Below are 14,282 nucleotides of genomic sequence, written 5' to 3'. Positions count from 1 at the left end.
CCTGATATTCTACCCACCTAAAACATAAATTTCAAACTATCAAAGCAATATCACAACCCAAAAATAAGTGATTCACAGCTTCTACTTCTTGTGAGTACAATTGACAGATAATGTTGTCTAAATTGACCATTTTCCTATCAAGATACTTTTCCTAATATAACCTCCAAAAAATTATTATTTTCATAGTTGTTTCTATTCTTTAAAAACGTATAAACAAACCTCACTTTAAAGCTACATTCAGAATCACTTAGTCATGTCGAGTTGATATCACATGACATTATATTATTCCATACCTTCTTGATAATAAATTTAATTGACTTTAAAGTACTCCTAATTCAAGTTAGTTTTTTCTTAACCCAGAATGCCTATTTAGGCTACATAATAATGTTCTTAGATATATATATATATTATAATGTATCTATCATATGTGAGCATTATGTTTGCACATCCTATTAAATAGTTATATAATTAAAATTAAAACGTTCATAAAGAAACATAGTTATGCTATTCAAACATAAAAAGCACAAATAAAAGTTTTGTTGAAACCTAAAATTCTATCAAAATTATCTATTCTTTTACATTTTAAAAATTTAAAATTTTATTTATATTAATTTATTATATAAAATAGTTAAGAACTAAAATCTTAGATAACAATTTTTTATTTTATAATCTTTTTATTAATAATATTAATATTTTAAATATGATTTAGTTTATAAAATAATATTTCACTTTTTTTTACAAACTCGTATATATATGTTTGTAAAATCTTATAAATCCGTTGCAAAAATTTAAATATTTTTTAAGTTATTATAATTTCTTTTTTGGATTCAAAGATTTTTTTTTTTATCAACAAAAAATAAATAAATTAAAATGAGATTACAAAATCTGCATAATAACTTTTTCATAAACTATAACATTTTTGTATAATCTTTTAAATTTCAATGAAGTTTTCAATATAAAAAATAGGTTTTAAAGTTCAAATGCAACACACCTTTATATAAGAATCTAACTTGAAAAGAGGACTTGGCCTGAAGATTGGTAGATGAAGACAAACAGGGGAAATAATTATAATTATGAGGTGCAGAGGATATGCAAGTAGAACTTGTTTCTCTCTTTCTTTTAGATATTCTTCTGGAATTCTCTATTCCTAATTATACTATTACTCTTTACTAAAAAACTAAACTAAGGAAATTACAATGCAAACTTAAGTTAATGACAAGATAAGTTACAATATTCTCTCTTCTTTTTTCTCAAAAAAATATGATAAATTATTCATATTAATATTTGTACTGGTATGGACCAACCGGTCAAATATCATAACTCAGTCTCCCTGACCGTGCTGAGCGAACCCTGAACGGAGATGCAGGCCGACCGACACACTTAAACCATTAACACTCAAATTAAGATCAGTAAAGTTAAATTACCATTAAGAACTAGGTAATACGCCTCTAAGTGTAAGTCCATTAAAATAATATAAATAGTGCATATTCCAAGAACAAGATATCTCATTATCACTGTACACCTCCGAGTGTCGAATCCCTTTTAATGACTTGAGCGTCGGAGTGACTTCTGACTTCTGCAGGTACCCCCCATTTGGCATTTATCTGAGATAGGGCGACCAAGATCTGAAGGAGTAGCATCGAGGCAAGAAGAACCATAGTGAAGCTCTAGCAATCTGCTTGAAGGAAGGAAAAAGTCAAAGTCGTTCAATAGTTCTCTAGGTCCCATCTCTCTAGTAGGAAAAATATTGTTATTAATAAGTTACAAATTAATATTATTAAAATTGGTATTAATATTATTAATATTTTTATTAATATTATTGATAATAATATTAATATTATGATTAACATTATCATTAATATTAATATTAATATTAATACTTTATTCTCAATATTCATTCATACATTTATCTCAACACATGAAGTGCGACTCCGGAACAGGGTGTTAGTAGATTTAAAAGATAATTTTGCTATTCATCCAAAAAAAATTTCTGAAAGTGACCTGCATTGTCATATTTTGATTCTTTTTAACATTGAAAGATGTATTCATGTTCAACTAGAACTAACTTTAACATAAAAATAAATGTCATCCCCGCATAATTAATTATGGCTATCTGCATAATCTTCTCCCTTTGACCTTCTTTTTGCTATGATGTCTAAACTGTTGTGTAACATCACTTCCTTCACCACTTTGTAGTTGTAGCCAAAGGGTATGAGAAAAACGGATCCCCAACTCTAGGCATTGAAGTTGTACATTTGTCTATTTGGTAGTCATGCATCTACTGTATTGATCTAATCATACCCTATACATCATCAAAATAAAAAACCAAATACCTTCCAAACAAGATACTTGTAGCATGATTAATTTAAAATGGTAGAGAAAATGAAAATTCACAACATTTAAGAAGAAATAATTATTTAAGAGATTTTAAGCATAAGATTGGATTAAGAGACCAATTAGAGAAGGAAGTGGATACAATAATTTTACATTTCAACCACGATGAAGTTTTAAGTTGGGCATGTGCAAAATTTCTTCGACATCAACTACCCTTATTTAAAAACTACAAACTTCCTATGTTCTCATATGGGTCATACTATTGCAATCCACATGGTTTTCCAAAGTAGGTTTTGCTTGTTGTTTAACTGAGTCAAGTAGAATTGCTCCAAAATGATTAAAGATATTATTGTGTTGGACAACCTGATATCCTACGCACCTAAGACATGAATTCCAGAAACTGTAAGAGCAATGTCACAACTCAGAAATAAGTGATTCACAGTTTCTATTTCTTGTGAGCACAACGGACACATAATACTCTCTAAATTAACCATTTTCCTATCAAGAATGATCCTTGTAGGTACTTTCCCTAACGAAATCCTCCATGCTAGTATCTTAGTGTTGGGAGTAGCTTTTACAAACCAAAAATATTAAAAAATATATATTATTTTCATCACTGCTTGTATTCCTTAAAATCCTATAAACATACTTATTTTGAAACTACCTTCACAATCGCCTAGCTATATCCATGTGTCATGTGCATATTTTTTAAGATTAACATTGTTTAAGTGACTGATTAACACTTTTTATCATTTCTCCCACTGAAATATATTTATTTTCCACTTTAAATTCCATGTTTATCCTCCTTAAAACCATCTCACAACTTACCCATTGACTTCCCATGATCATTTGAAATAAAGTGAGAGACGCTTATTTGAGGTTATGAATGCATACCCATTTATCATTCCAAGATATGATCTTATCTCCTTTCCCTAATTTTCATCCAGTAATTTTTCTCCATTTTCCACTTGTCTCAATTTCTAAGTGTCATATCCATTTTGTCAGACGACTAATGTTACAAATGATATGATAGGTTCATACCTTACCGTGAATCATCATGAATAACTCAATTCAAATTTTAATTTAATTTAATTGGCATAAAAATACTTAAAATTGGTTTTTTCATAACCCACATGAAATGCTCAAATAGGCTACATATTCATATGTTATTATATTACACAATGTATGTACAAAATGTAAAATGTGGCATTATGTCACACATCCTATTAAATTGGTTATATAATTTAACTTAAAATATCATAACATGAATAACTATGTTTTTTTATTAGTAAAAAAATAATAATGATAGAGGTATTTCAATAATATTTCAACTCTTATAAAAATAAAAATGTCATTCAATCTAATTTTTTTTTTATGTTATGAAGGAAACTCTCTAACACAAAAATTACTGTATAACACATAAATAACTATGCTAGTTAAACATAAAGCATAAATAAATGTTTGAGGTTAACAGAAAAAACCTTATGTATATGTGGATTAAAAGATGATTCAGCTATTTACCCTAAAAAAAAGTTTCTGAAAGTAACATGCATTGTCATATTTTAACATGCAATCCACATGATTTTCCAAAGTAGGTTTTGCTTATTGTTTAACCGAGTCAAGTAAAATTACTCAAAATGATTAAAAATATTATTGTGTTGGACAACTTATATCATATCCACCTAAGATATGAATTCCAGAGACTGCAAGAGCAATATCACAACTCAGAAATAAGTGATTCACAATTTCTACTTCTTGTGAGCACAATAGACACATAATGCTCTCTAAATTAACCATTTTCCTATCATGAATGATCCTTGTAGGTACTTTCCCTAACAGAATCCTCCATGTTAGGGTCATAACGTTGGGAGTAGTTTACGAACCAAAAATATTTAAAAAAATATATTATTTTATAGCTGTTTTTAATCCTTGAAAACCTATAGACATACTTATTTTTGAAACTACCTTTAGAATAGTCTAGCCATATCCATGTGTCATGTGTCTCTTTTTTTAAGATTAACATTGTTGAAGTGATTGATTAATACTTCTTCTAATACTTCCCCATTGACTTTCATGATCATTTGAAATAAAGCGAGAGACACTTGTTTGAGGTTATTAATGCCTATCCATTTATCTTTTCAAGACATGATCCTATCTCTTTTTCCTAATTTTCATCCAATAATTTTTTCAAACCAGTTTTATCTCCTCCCTGTCTCCTCATTTTCATTTCTATATTTAGATAAAATATTTTTTTCTCTATTTTCCATTTGTCTCAATTTCTATGTGCCATATCCATTTTGTGAGAAGAATAATGTTACAAATGATATAATAAGAAGTTAGATTATTCCATTGTGAATCATAATGAAAAACTCAATTCAATTTTGATTGTAATTTAATTGGCATAAAAATACTCAAAATTTCAAAAAAAAAATTCATAACCCACATTAAATGCTTACATAGACTACATATACATATATAATTTAAAGTTAAAATATCAAAAATAAATAGCTATGTTTTTCTATTGTAAAAAAAAAATAACAAAGACATTTTAAATATACCTCAATTTATACAAAACAAAAATGTCATCCAAAATATTTTCTTTGACGTCTTAAATAAAATACTACGCAACACAAAAATTACTATGCAACATATAAATAGCTATGCCATTTAAACATAAAAGTATAAATAAATGTTTTGTTCAAAACTAAAATTCTATCAAAATTATCTATTCTTAAATTTATAAATTTATTTTTTTTAAGACTGTGATAATTAATATTGAATATCAATTTAAAAATTATTTTATAATTTTTTTATTAATAATAGAAACTATTTTAAATATTAATATTTTTTAATTTATAAAATATTTTTTTTTAAATTAGTTGTTAATAAATCTGTTTTTTTATGCTTTTTCATGTGTAAATCTCATATTATTTTATTATTTAAAACTATTCTATATTTTTAAAAACTCGTACAATTTTGTAAAATCTTATAAATTCATAGCAGAAATTTAAATATTTTTGAAGTTGTTGTTGTAATCATGTTTTTGGATTCAAATTACAAAATCTTTATAATAACTTTTGTTTATAAATTATAACATTTTTGTATAATCTTTTAAATTTCACTGAAGTTTTTAATATAAAAAAATAAGTTTTTAAATATAAACCACTTATGGTTAATTAATATTTATTTAAAGTTAATTATTTTAATTAATAATATCAGATTTTCTTCAATAAATATAAAAAATTACTAAATTCTAGTTTTATGAATGCTCTAATTTCTTATAAAAAAAAATTTAAAGCATGTCTATCTCATTATATATATAAAAAAAACTATATGATCTCACTACCACCAAGCATAATATCAAATCTTACAAATAGGACTTATAAAAAGAGTGACTAAAATGCAAATTGGTTAATCAAATTGTAATCAATAAACTATTCATACATTTATTTCTACACATGAAGTGTAGTGTGTGGTCCTCGAACAATGTGATAGCATTCCTAATAAACTTGTTTTTAATATTCTTTCATATATTTATCCTTACACATGAAGTGTGATCCTGAAATAGAGTGTGAACGAAACAGGGTGTTAGTAGTCCTAAAATCACTACAATAATAAAGATGATTGAACTATTCACCATACAAAAAAGTTCTCAAAAGTCACATGCATTGTCGTATTTTGATTTTCTTTTTACCATTGAAAATGACTTCATTGATTTAATTAGAACTAACAATCTTTGAAGTAAAAAAAATGCCTCCCACATAATTCTGGCTATCCCCATAATCTTTTTTGTTTTTCCTTATTTCTGCTTAATGTCCAAACTCTTGTGCAACATGACTTCCTTCACCACTTTGTAGTTCAGTCAAAGGGTATGAAAAAAACAAATCTCCAATTCTACACATTAGAGTTTCACATTTTATTATGTGGTAGCCATGCCTACTGTTATTACTGATCCAATCATACTATCCATCAAAACAGAAAATCAAACACCTTTCCAATCAATAAGGAAGATTATATACATGTAGCATGATCAATTTAAAATGACAAATAAAAGGGAAATCCATAATTCAATAAAAAATATTTATTTAAGAGATTTTAAGCATAACATTGAATTAAGAGACCAATCAGAGGAGGAATAAGAGAATGATGAAATTTTACATTTCAACCACATCAAATTTTTTTCAACATCAACTAGCCCTTGTTTAAAAACTATACATTCTTATGTTCCCATATGTGTCATACTACTGCAATCCACGTGACTTTCCAAAGTAGGTTTTGTTTTTTGTTTGACTGAGACAAGTAAAATTGTTCAAAATATTATAGATATTATTATGTTGAACAACTTGATATTCTACCCACTTAAAACATGAACTTCAAACTGTCAAAATAATATCACAACCCAGCAATAAGTGATTCACAACAGTTTCTAGAGCAATTAACCATTTTTCTTATCAAGGTATTATCCCTAATAAAACCCTCCTTGTTAGGATCATAACATTTAGAGTAGCTTTTGCTTACTAGAAATATTTAAAAAAAATATTATTTTCATAGTATTCCTTAAAACGTATAGACAAGCCTAAGTTACATTCATAATCCCTTAGTCATGTCCAGTATTTTGTTAAAAAGGCTAATCTTATAAGTGATATCACATCACATTATAATATTCCATACATTCTTGCTAATAATGAATCATCATAAAAAAAAAAATTGAGCATAATTTAATTGACATAAAAATACTCAAAATTTCAAATTTGATTTTTTCATAACCCACATTAAATGCTCACATAGGCTACAAATACATATGTTCTTATATTACACAATGTATATATAAAATGTAAAATGTGGCATTATGTCACACATCCTATTAAATCATTATATAATTTAACTTAAAATATCAAAACATAAATAGCTATGTTTTTTATTGAAATAATAATAATAATAAAGATATTTCAAGAATATTTCAACTCTTATAAAAATCAAAATGTCATCTGATTTAATATTTTCTTTCATGTTACGAAGAAAACTCTCCGACACAAAAATTACTGCATAACACATAAATAGCTATGTTAGTTAAACATAAATTAAATAAATGTTTGTTAAAAACTAAAATTCTATCAAAATTATCTATTCTTAAATTTATAAAATTTATAATTTTATTAATATTAATTTTTATTTTAAAATAGTTAATAGTTAAAACTACGATAATTAATATTGAATATCAATTTAAAAATTATTTATAATTTCTATTATTAATAATAGAAATTATTTTAAATATTAATATTTTTTAATTTATAATTTTTTTTTTCTAAATTAGTTGTTAATAAATCTGTTTTTTCTCTATTAACTTTATAATTATTAATTATATATAACGTTTATATGTGGATTTAAAATCACTTAATAAGTTAACAGAAAAAAAAAACCTTATGTATATATAAAAAAGTGAACTTAAAGCCTAATTCAACCTCATAAAACCAACACAAAAGGTGAGTTTTGCACCCACTTATATACAATGAAATGTCATCATCTCTTGTCGATGTGAGATCTCCAACATTATATGTGGATTAAAAGATGATTGAGTTATCTACCATACAAAAATAGTTTGTGAAACTGACATGCATTGTCATATTTTGATTCTCTTTTTACCATTGAAATATGTATCTATGATTCTCTTTGACATAAAAATAAATGTCATCCCCACATAATTATGGCTATTTGCATAAACTTCTCTCTTTGCTCTTCTTTCTGTTATGATGTCTAAACTCTTGTGCAACATCACTTCTTTCACCACTTTGTAGTTGTAGCAAAACGGTATGAGAAAAACGGATCTCTAACTCTAGCCATTGGAGTTGTAAATTTGTCTATGTGGTAGCCATGCATCTACTGTATTGATTCAATCATACCCTACATCATTAAAACAAAAAAAAAACCAAATACCTTCCCAGCCAATAAAGAAAACCATATACTTGTAGCATGGTCAATTTAAAATGGCATATAAAAGGGAAATTCACAACATTCAAGAAGAAAGAATTATTTAAGAGATTTTAAGCATAAGATTGGATTAAGAGACCACTCAGAAAAGGAAGAGGATGTTGTAATTTTACATTTCAACCACAATGAAGCTTTAAGTTGTATCATGTGCAAAAAAAAATTCAACATCAACTACCCCTTGTTTAAAAATTACACAGTTCCTATGTTCTCATATTTGTCATACTATTGCAATCCACATTCAAAGTAGGTTTTACTTGTTATTTAACTTAGTCAAGTAAAATTGCTCATAATGATTAAAAATATTATTGTGTTGGATAAACTAATATCCTACCCACCTAAGACATGAATTCCAGAGACTGGAAAGGCAATGTCACAACTCAGAAATAAGTGATTCACAGTTTCTATTCTTATGAGCACAACTGGCAGATCATGTTCTATATTAACCATTTTCCTATCAAGAATGATCCTTGTTGGTACTTTTCCTAACAGAATCCTCCATGTTAGGGTCATAGTGTTGTGAGTAGTTTTTACAAACAAAAAATATTTGAAAAAAAATATTATTTTCATCGCTGTTTGTATTCTTTAAAAACCTATTGATAGACTTATTGTAAAACTACCTTCAAAATCGCCTAACCATGTGTCATATGCATCTTTTTTAAGGTTAACATTGTTTAAGTGAGTGATTAACACTTTTTCTTATGCTTTCTTCCACTCAAATATATTTATTCTCCACTTTAAATCCCATATTTATTCTCCTTCATACCATCTCACAACTTTCCCATTGACTTCTCATGATCATTGTCTCCTCATTTTCTTTTTTATATTTAGATAAAAGATTTTTTCTCCATTTTCCACTCTCACAATTTCTAAGTGTCATTTCCATTTTGTCAGAAAATTCATATTAGAAATGATATAATAGGAAGTTATATTATTTGATACCTTATTATGAATTATCATGAAAAACTCAATTCAACTTTGATTCTAATTTAATTAGCATCAAAATATTTTCTTTAACTTTTTGAAAAATTGAGCAACATAAAAATTACTGCGCAACACACAAAAATATGCTATTTAAACATAAAAGCATAAATAAATGTTTTGTTCAAAACTAAAATTATATAACTTTTAAATTTATAAAATTTAAAATTTTGGTAAAACTAATTTATATTTTAAAATGGTTAATAATTAAAACCGTGATAATTAATATTGAGTATTAATTTAAAATTATTTTATAATTTTTTTATTAATAATAAAAACTATTTTAAATATTAATATTTTTTTAATTATGAAATATTTTTTTTTCTAAATTAATTGTTAATAAATCTGTTTTTTATGCATAAATCTTATATTGTTTTATTATTTTAAACTATTCTACTTTTAAAAAAAACTCGTACAAATTCGTAAAATCTTATAAATTCATTGCAGAAATTTAAATATTTTTGAAGTTGTTATAATTATGTTTTTGGATTCAAATTAAAAAATCTTGATAGTAATTTTTTTATAAATTATAACATTTTTTATAATCTTTTAAATTCCACTCAAGTTTTTAATATAAAAAATAGGTTTAAAGTTCAAATGCAAACACACCTTTACATAAAAAAATTAAAATTACAATGCATGAAGTGAGATGAAGACGGAGAAAATAATTAAAATTATGTGGCACAAAATATATGAAGTGAGAACTTGTTTCTCTCCTTTCTATATTTTTCTGGATTCTCCATCCCTTATTATACTATATATTACTCTTTACTAAAGAAATTACAATGCATTTTTTTCTGGATTCTCCATCCTTTGTTACACTATATATTACTCTTTACTAAAGAAATTACAATGCAAACTTAAGTTAATGAGAAAATAAGTTTCAATCTTCTCTCCTTTTTTTATAAAAAAAATGAAAAATTTAGGATTTGTTTAAAATTAAATAAAGAAACAGTCCTAAACAAATCACAAAATGTAAAGGAATATTAACAAATATATTTTAAACTTTTGGAGTAGAACATATTTCATCCTCTTTTTAAATATAAAACAGTTATAGTTAATTAATATTTATTTAAAGTTAATTATTTTAATTAATAATATCAGTTTTTCTTCAATTATAACACATTTTGAAGAGTTTGAAGAGTTAATAAATAAAAATATAATAAAAATAACAAAAATAATGAAGTTTTAATTTTAAACTTAAAATTTTGCATTATTTAATTTTATTAAAAAAGAATTCATACCATTTATTATTTATAAACTAAATAATTAAGAACATCATGATATTTCAACTAACTCGATCATATTTAAATTTAATATTTTAGAAAGGTTATAAATTAAATTTGAAAAACAATTTTAAAAAACATAATTAAATATTTTTAAATAGTTTCATAGCAAGAGGTGAGTCGAAGCGGTTGATAGAGAGGCTTTGAGCATAGCATGGACCACAGAAATCCTCGTTCATTCATTTATGCTCTCGTCACAACACGATTCTCCCTGCAACTCAACCTCTCCATTAGCACTCAACCACACTCTGCTTCTCTTTATCACCATCATACATCACTCTCTTCTTTTATGCTCGCTCTCATGCTCCACCATATTCTCACTGATTCCGAGACCGATGTGGGACAATGTTTCAAGGAAGAAACTATAGAAAAGGTCATGCAAGAGCTTTACAAGGAAATCATGGCTTCCCCACCTTCCTCAACGCCCACTCTGTTCTCTTCAGATGCCTCTCTGGTGGTCCAGGTACACCCGCAAGATGAGTCTGTGGAGATTGAAGTTACTCATGATCAGAAGACCTGCAATGGGGATCAGGGTCAGGTCCTTGACATTACTCACTGATTTTGATTTCATTTCAACACAAAAATTATCCACATCAATCACATCCTACTACAGTTATAACTTATAGTAATCCTCCAATAATATATATATAAATGTCATATGTTAATACTTTTTTTTTCTCTCTGCACCGCTTTAATAAATATGAACATATATTATAATGTATGAATTCGTCTTGCTATTACCTTTTTGAGTTGTTTGTTCTACTTTTGTTCTACTATGAGGACTGAATATTCTAATTGCAGATTGTTTGTAGTAAGTTGACTGGTTTTAGTTATTCTAAAATTGTATATTATGGTTGAGTTCATTATTGTAACTTACCATGATACTTAAGCCTCCTTAAAAATATTGTTTGCATGTCTATATTTTAGTATTGGAAACAGTTGTGTCAAGGCTCCTTGTCTGAGATGTTCTGGGGAACTAAAATTTAGAGGTTCAAGACTCAACCGTTTAGTTTTCAAATGAAATGAAATTTTGCATGTGCATACGTACAAGTCAATTGTAAATTTATAACTAAATATTGAACAGCTATGAGTACATGGAAAATAATTGAAACATATTTGAAAAGCAGAGTTGCAACATTTTATGGTGGATTCTTTCATATTTGAGTGTAAGGTTTGAACTCTGATGAACACTGCATAGTCACCCAAAACATGCAATTGCGAACAAGTGCAATCAGATATAGCATTATGTTATTTTTTAATTTTTCAATTACAGAAATTCAGTTCAGTGAGGGTTGGTGAGAGTACTTAAAAGAATAAATCACAATCCCACCAAAATACCAAGTTTCATAAATTAATCATTTATGAATTGAATTGCATTTTAAAATTAATTGATTTTGTGTGCACGAGATTGACTCGTGCTATCTCACCGTTTCCCTGACATGTTAATAAATAGTAATAATAATATCTATTTTTAATCTATTGTATTCCTTACTAAAGACCTGTAATAATTGTGGTGAGGTCTGCTAGGACCAGTATTTAAATGGTTGAGTAAAGGACCATAACACTAAAAAAATAAGAGTTTACAAAATCAACTAATGGTTGTCACCTAATAAGAGTTTATGTGTCTTAAAGATTAATATGCATAAATATTATAAGAGTTCGAGAATTGGTCTATGTTCACAATTGTTTGTTGTTACAATTTTTAGAAATACGAGTAGGAATAAATTTTTATTGAAATGTAGATATATAAGAAGAGATGTAAAATTTTTGAAAGATTGTAAATTAATATTTTTAATTATACAGTTTTTAAAATAATATTTTGATACTAGAACTAATAATCCTTCATGACTAGACTGAAAAGACTAAAATCCCAACTAAGAGTATCAATAAGGATGAGTAAGTTCTTCTTCAACCATATCAATTTTAACCTGTAATTTATTATTTTTCAAAAGTTTTCAAATTTTTACACTTTATTATAGATTTGAAAATTCAGAATTCAAAAAATATAATTCAAAAGTCAAAATTTTGTTTTGAAAAAAAAAATCTAGAACACATAATCTGAAAATACATTCTAAAAAAAAAAATTAGAATTCAAAAATACATTTCAAAATCCAAATCTGAAAATGTATTCTGGAAAAAAAAATCTGAAAATACATTTTGGAAAAAAAAATTAGAAATCAAAAATATGTTCCAGAAATTTAAATCCAGAATATTTCTAGAAAAAAGGTTCCAAGTATTTTTTTTTATCCTCACCTTAAAGGTTATTTTTGTCATTTTGCAGGATTACAGTGGCAACTTAAGTGTATGCTGGAATTGATATGGTGCAGGAAGAATTTGTCATTAGGATGACACACTTTCTTTATTGGCCCGTAGTGCTTAAGTAATACCTTGTTTGATCCATTGGTCTATCCGCTTAAGGATGATCCACGGGTATGCAGGTCAGTTTGCATTAAAAAAATAAAATTTTATCAAAAAATAAGTTATAATATATGTAGAAAATAATATTTGTCAATAAAAAAAAAATATAGAAAATAAAAGTTGGAAAAAATATTTTTGTATTTTTTGTTAAGGGTATTTCTTCCTCACCTCATCAATTTTGAAATTTAATTTTCATAACATAAAAATCAATTTTATAAATAAAAATTTATAAGAGAAAAATTTTAAAAATAACTTTTTTAGAACAACTATTTTACTTTATGGAATTTAGAAAAGTTAGTGTGACTTTTAGAATTTGATTTCTGAAATTGGTAGGCGTAAAAAAAAAGTTTAAGAATATATAAGAAGAAACACATTTTTATTATTATGGAAACTTGCAACCTACCTCGCTCCATCCATAATCTAATCTGCACAAATTAAAATATCACTTATATATACCATAAAATATTTTTTTAATGCATTGCTAAGTAGTAAAACATATTTTTGAATTTTTTATAATAATATTTTTTTATGTGGTTACAGATGATTGTTGTTATTTGAAGTGTCAATTTAGCTGAGATGTCAAGTTGCATAAGAATGTCTAATTTTTATATAAAAAATAATAATTTTGTAATATTTTAAAACTTATTTGTCTTTGTTGCAAATTGACAATGTGTGAGTCTCTCTTTGTTGCAAACGTCTTTAGTTGAATTAAAGTTTTAAATGTGTGTCTGTAAATGTTCAACCTGAATTTTATTTCTGAAACTTTGTAAAACATTAAAACAAACAAATACTGGAACTTCAACTTAAAGGTATGCATATCATACATTACTAAAACATATAATCATTAAAGAACCGTTAGATGTGACATTATATCTTAAGAACCGTGAAAATACAAACATTACGCATCCTCCATACGGGTAACAAAAACAAATAATTATTACAAATGGATAAAAGTTAATATAATGAACAAAAATTAACACAGCATACATGTTTAAGATTATTAAATATATAATTTGTTCACTGTAAACAAATATTAATATATTTTATTTTTAGTATTATAAAAAAATCAATTCTAATATAAGAAATATAATTTTGTTAATTTTGTTTAAACTTTAATGGTTGAGTTAATTGAGTCCATCCTGTTTGATCTTTAAAATGTCTCACCCTAGCTTATTGGAGATAAAATTAATCTCAATATGTAAATTATTCCAATTTTATTCACATGTATTATAAATTCATATTTTTTAATGCATATTAATTGAAAGTTAATTACATATT

This window comes from Phaseolus vulgaris, chromosome 9 (genome assembly GCF_000499845.2).
Source record: "Phaseolus vulgaris cultivar G19833 chromosome 9, P. vulgaris v2.0, whole genome shotgun sequence".
Lineage (NCBI taxonomy): Eukaryota > Viridiplantae > Streptophyta > Magnoliopsida > Fabales > Fabaceae > Phaseolus > Phaseolus vulgaris.
The sequence above is the reverse complement of the archived record's forward strand: the minus strand, read 5'-3'. Positions refer to the sequence as shown.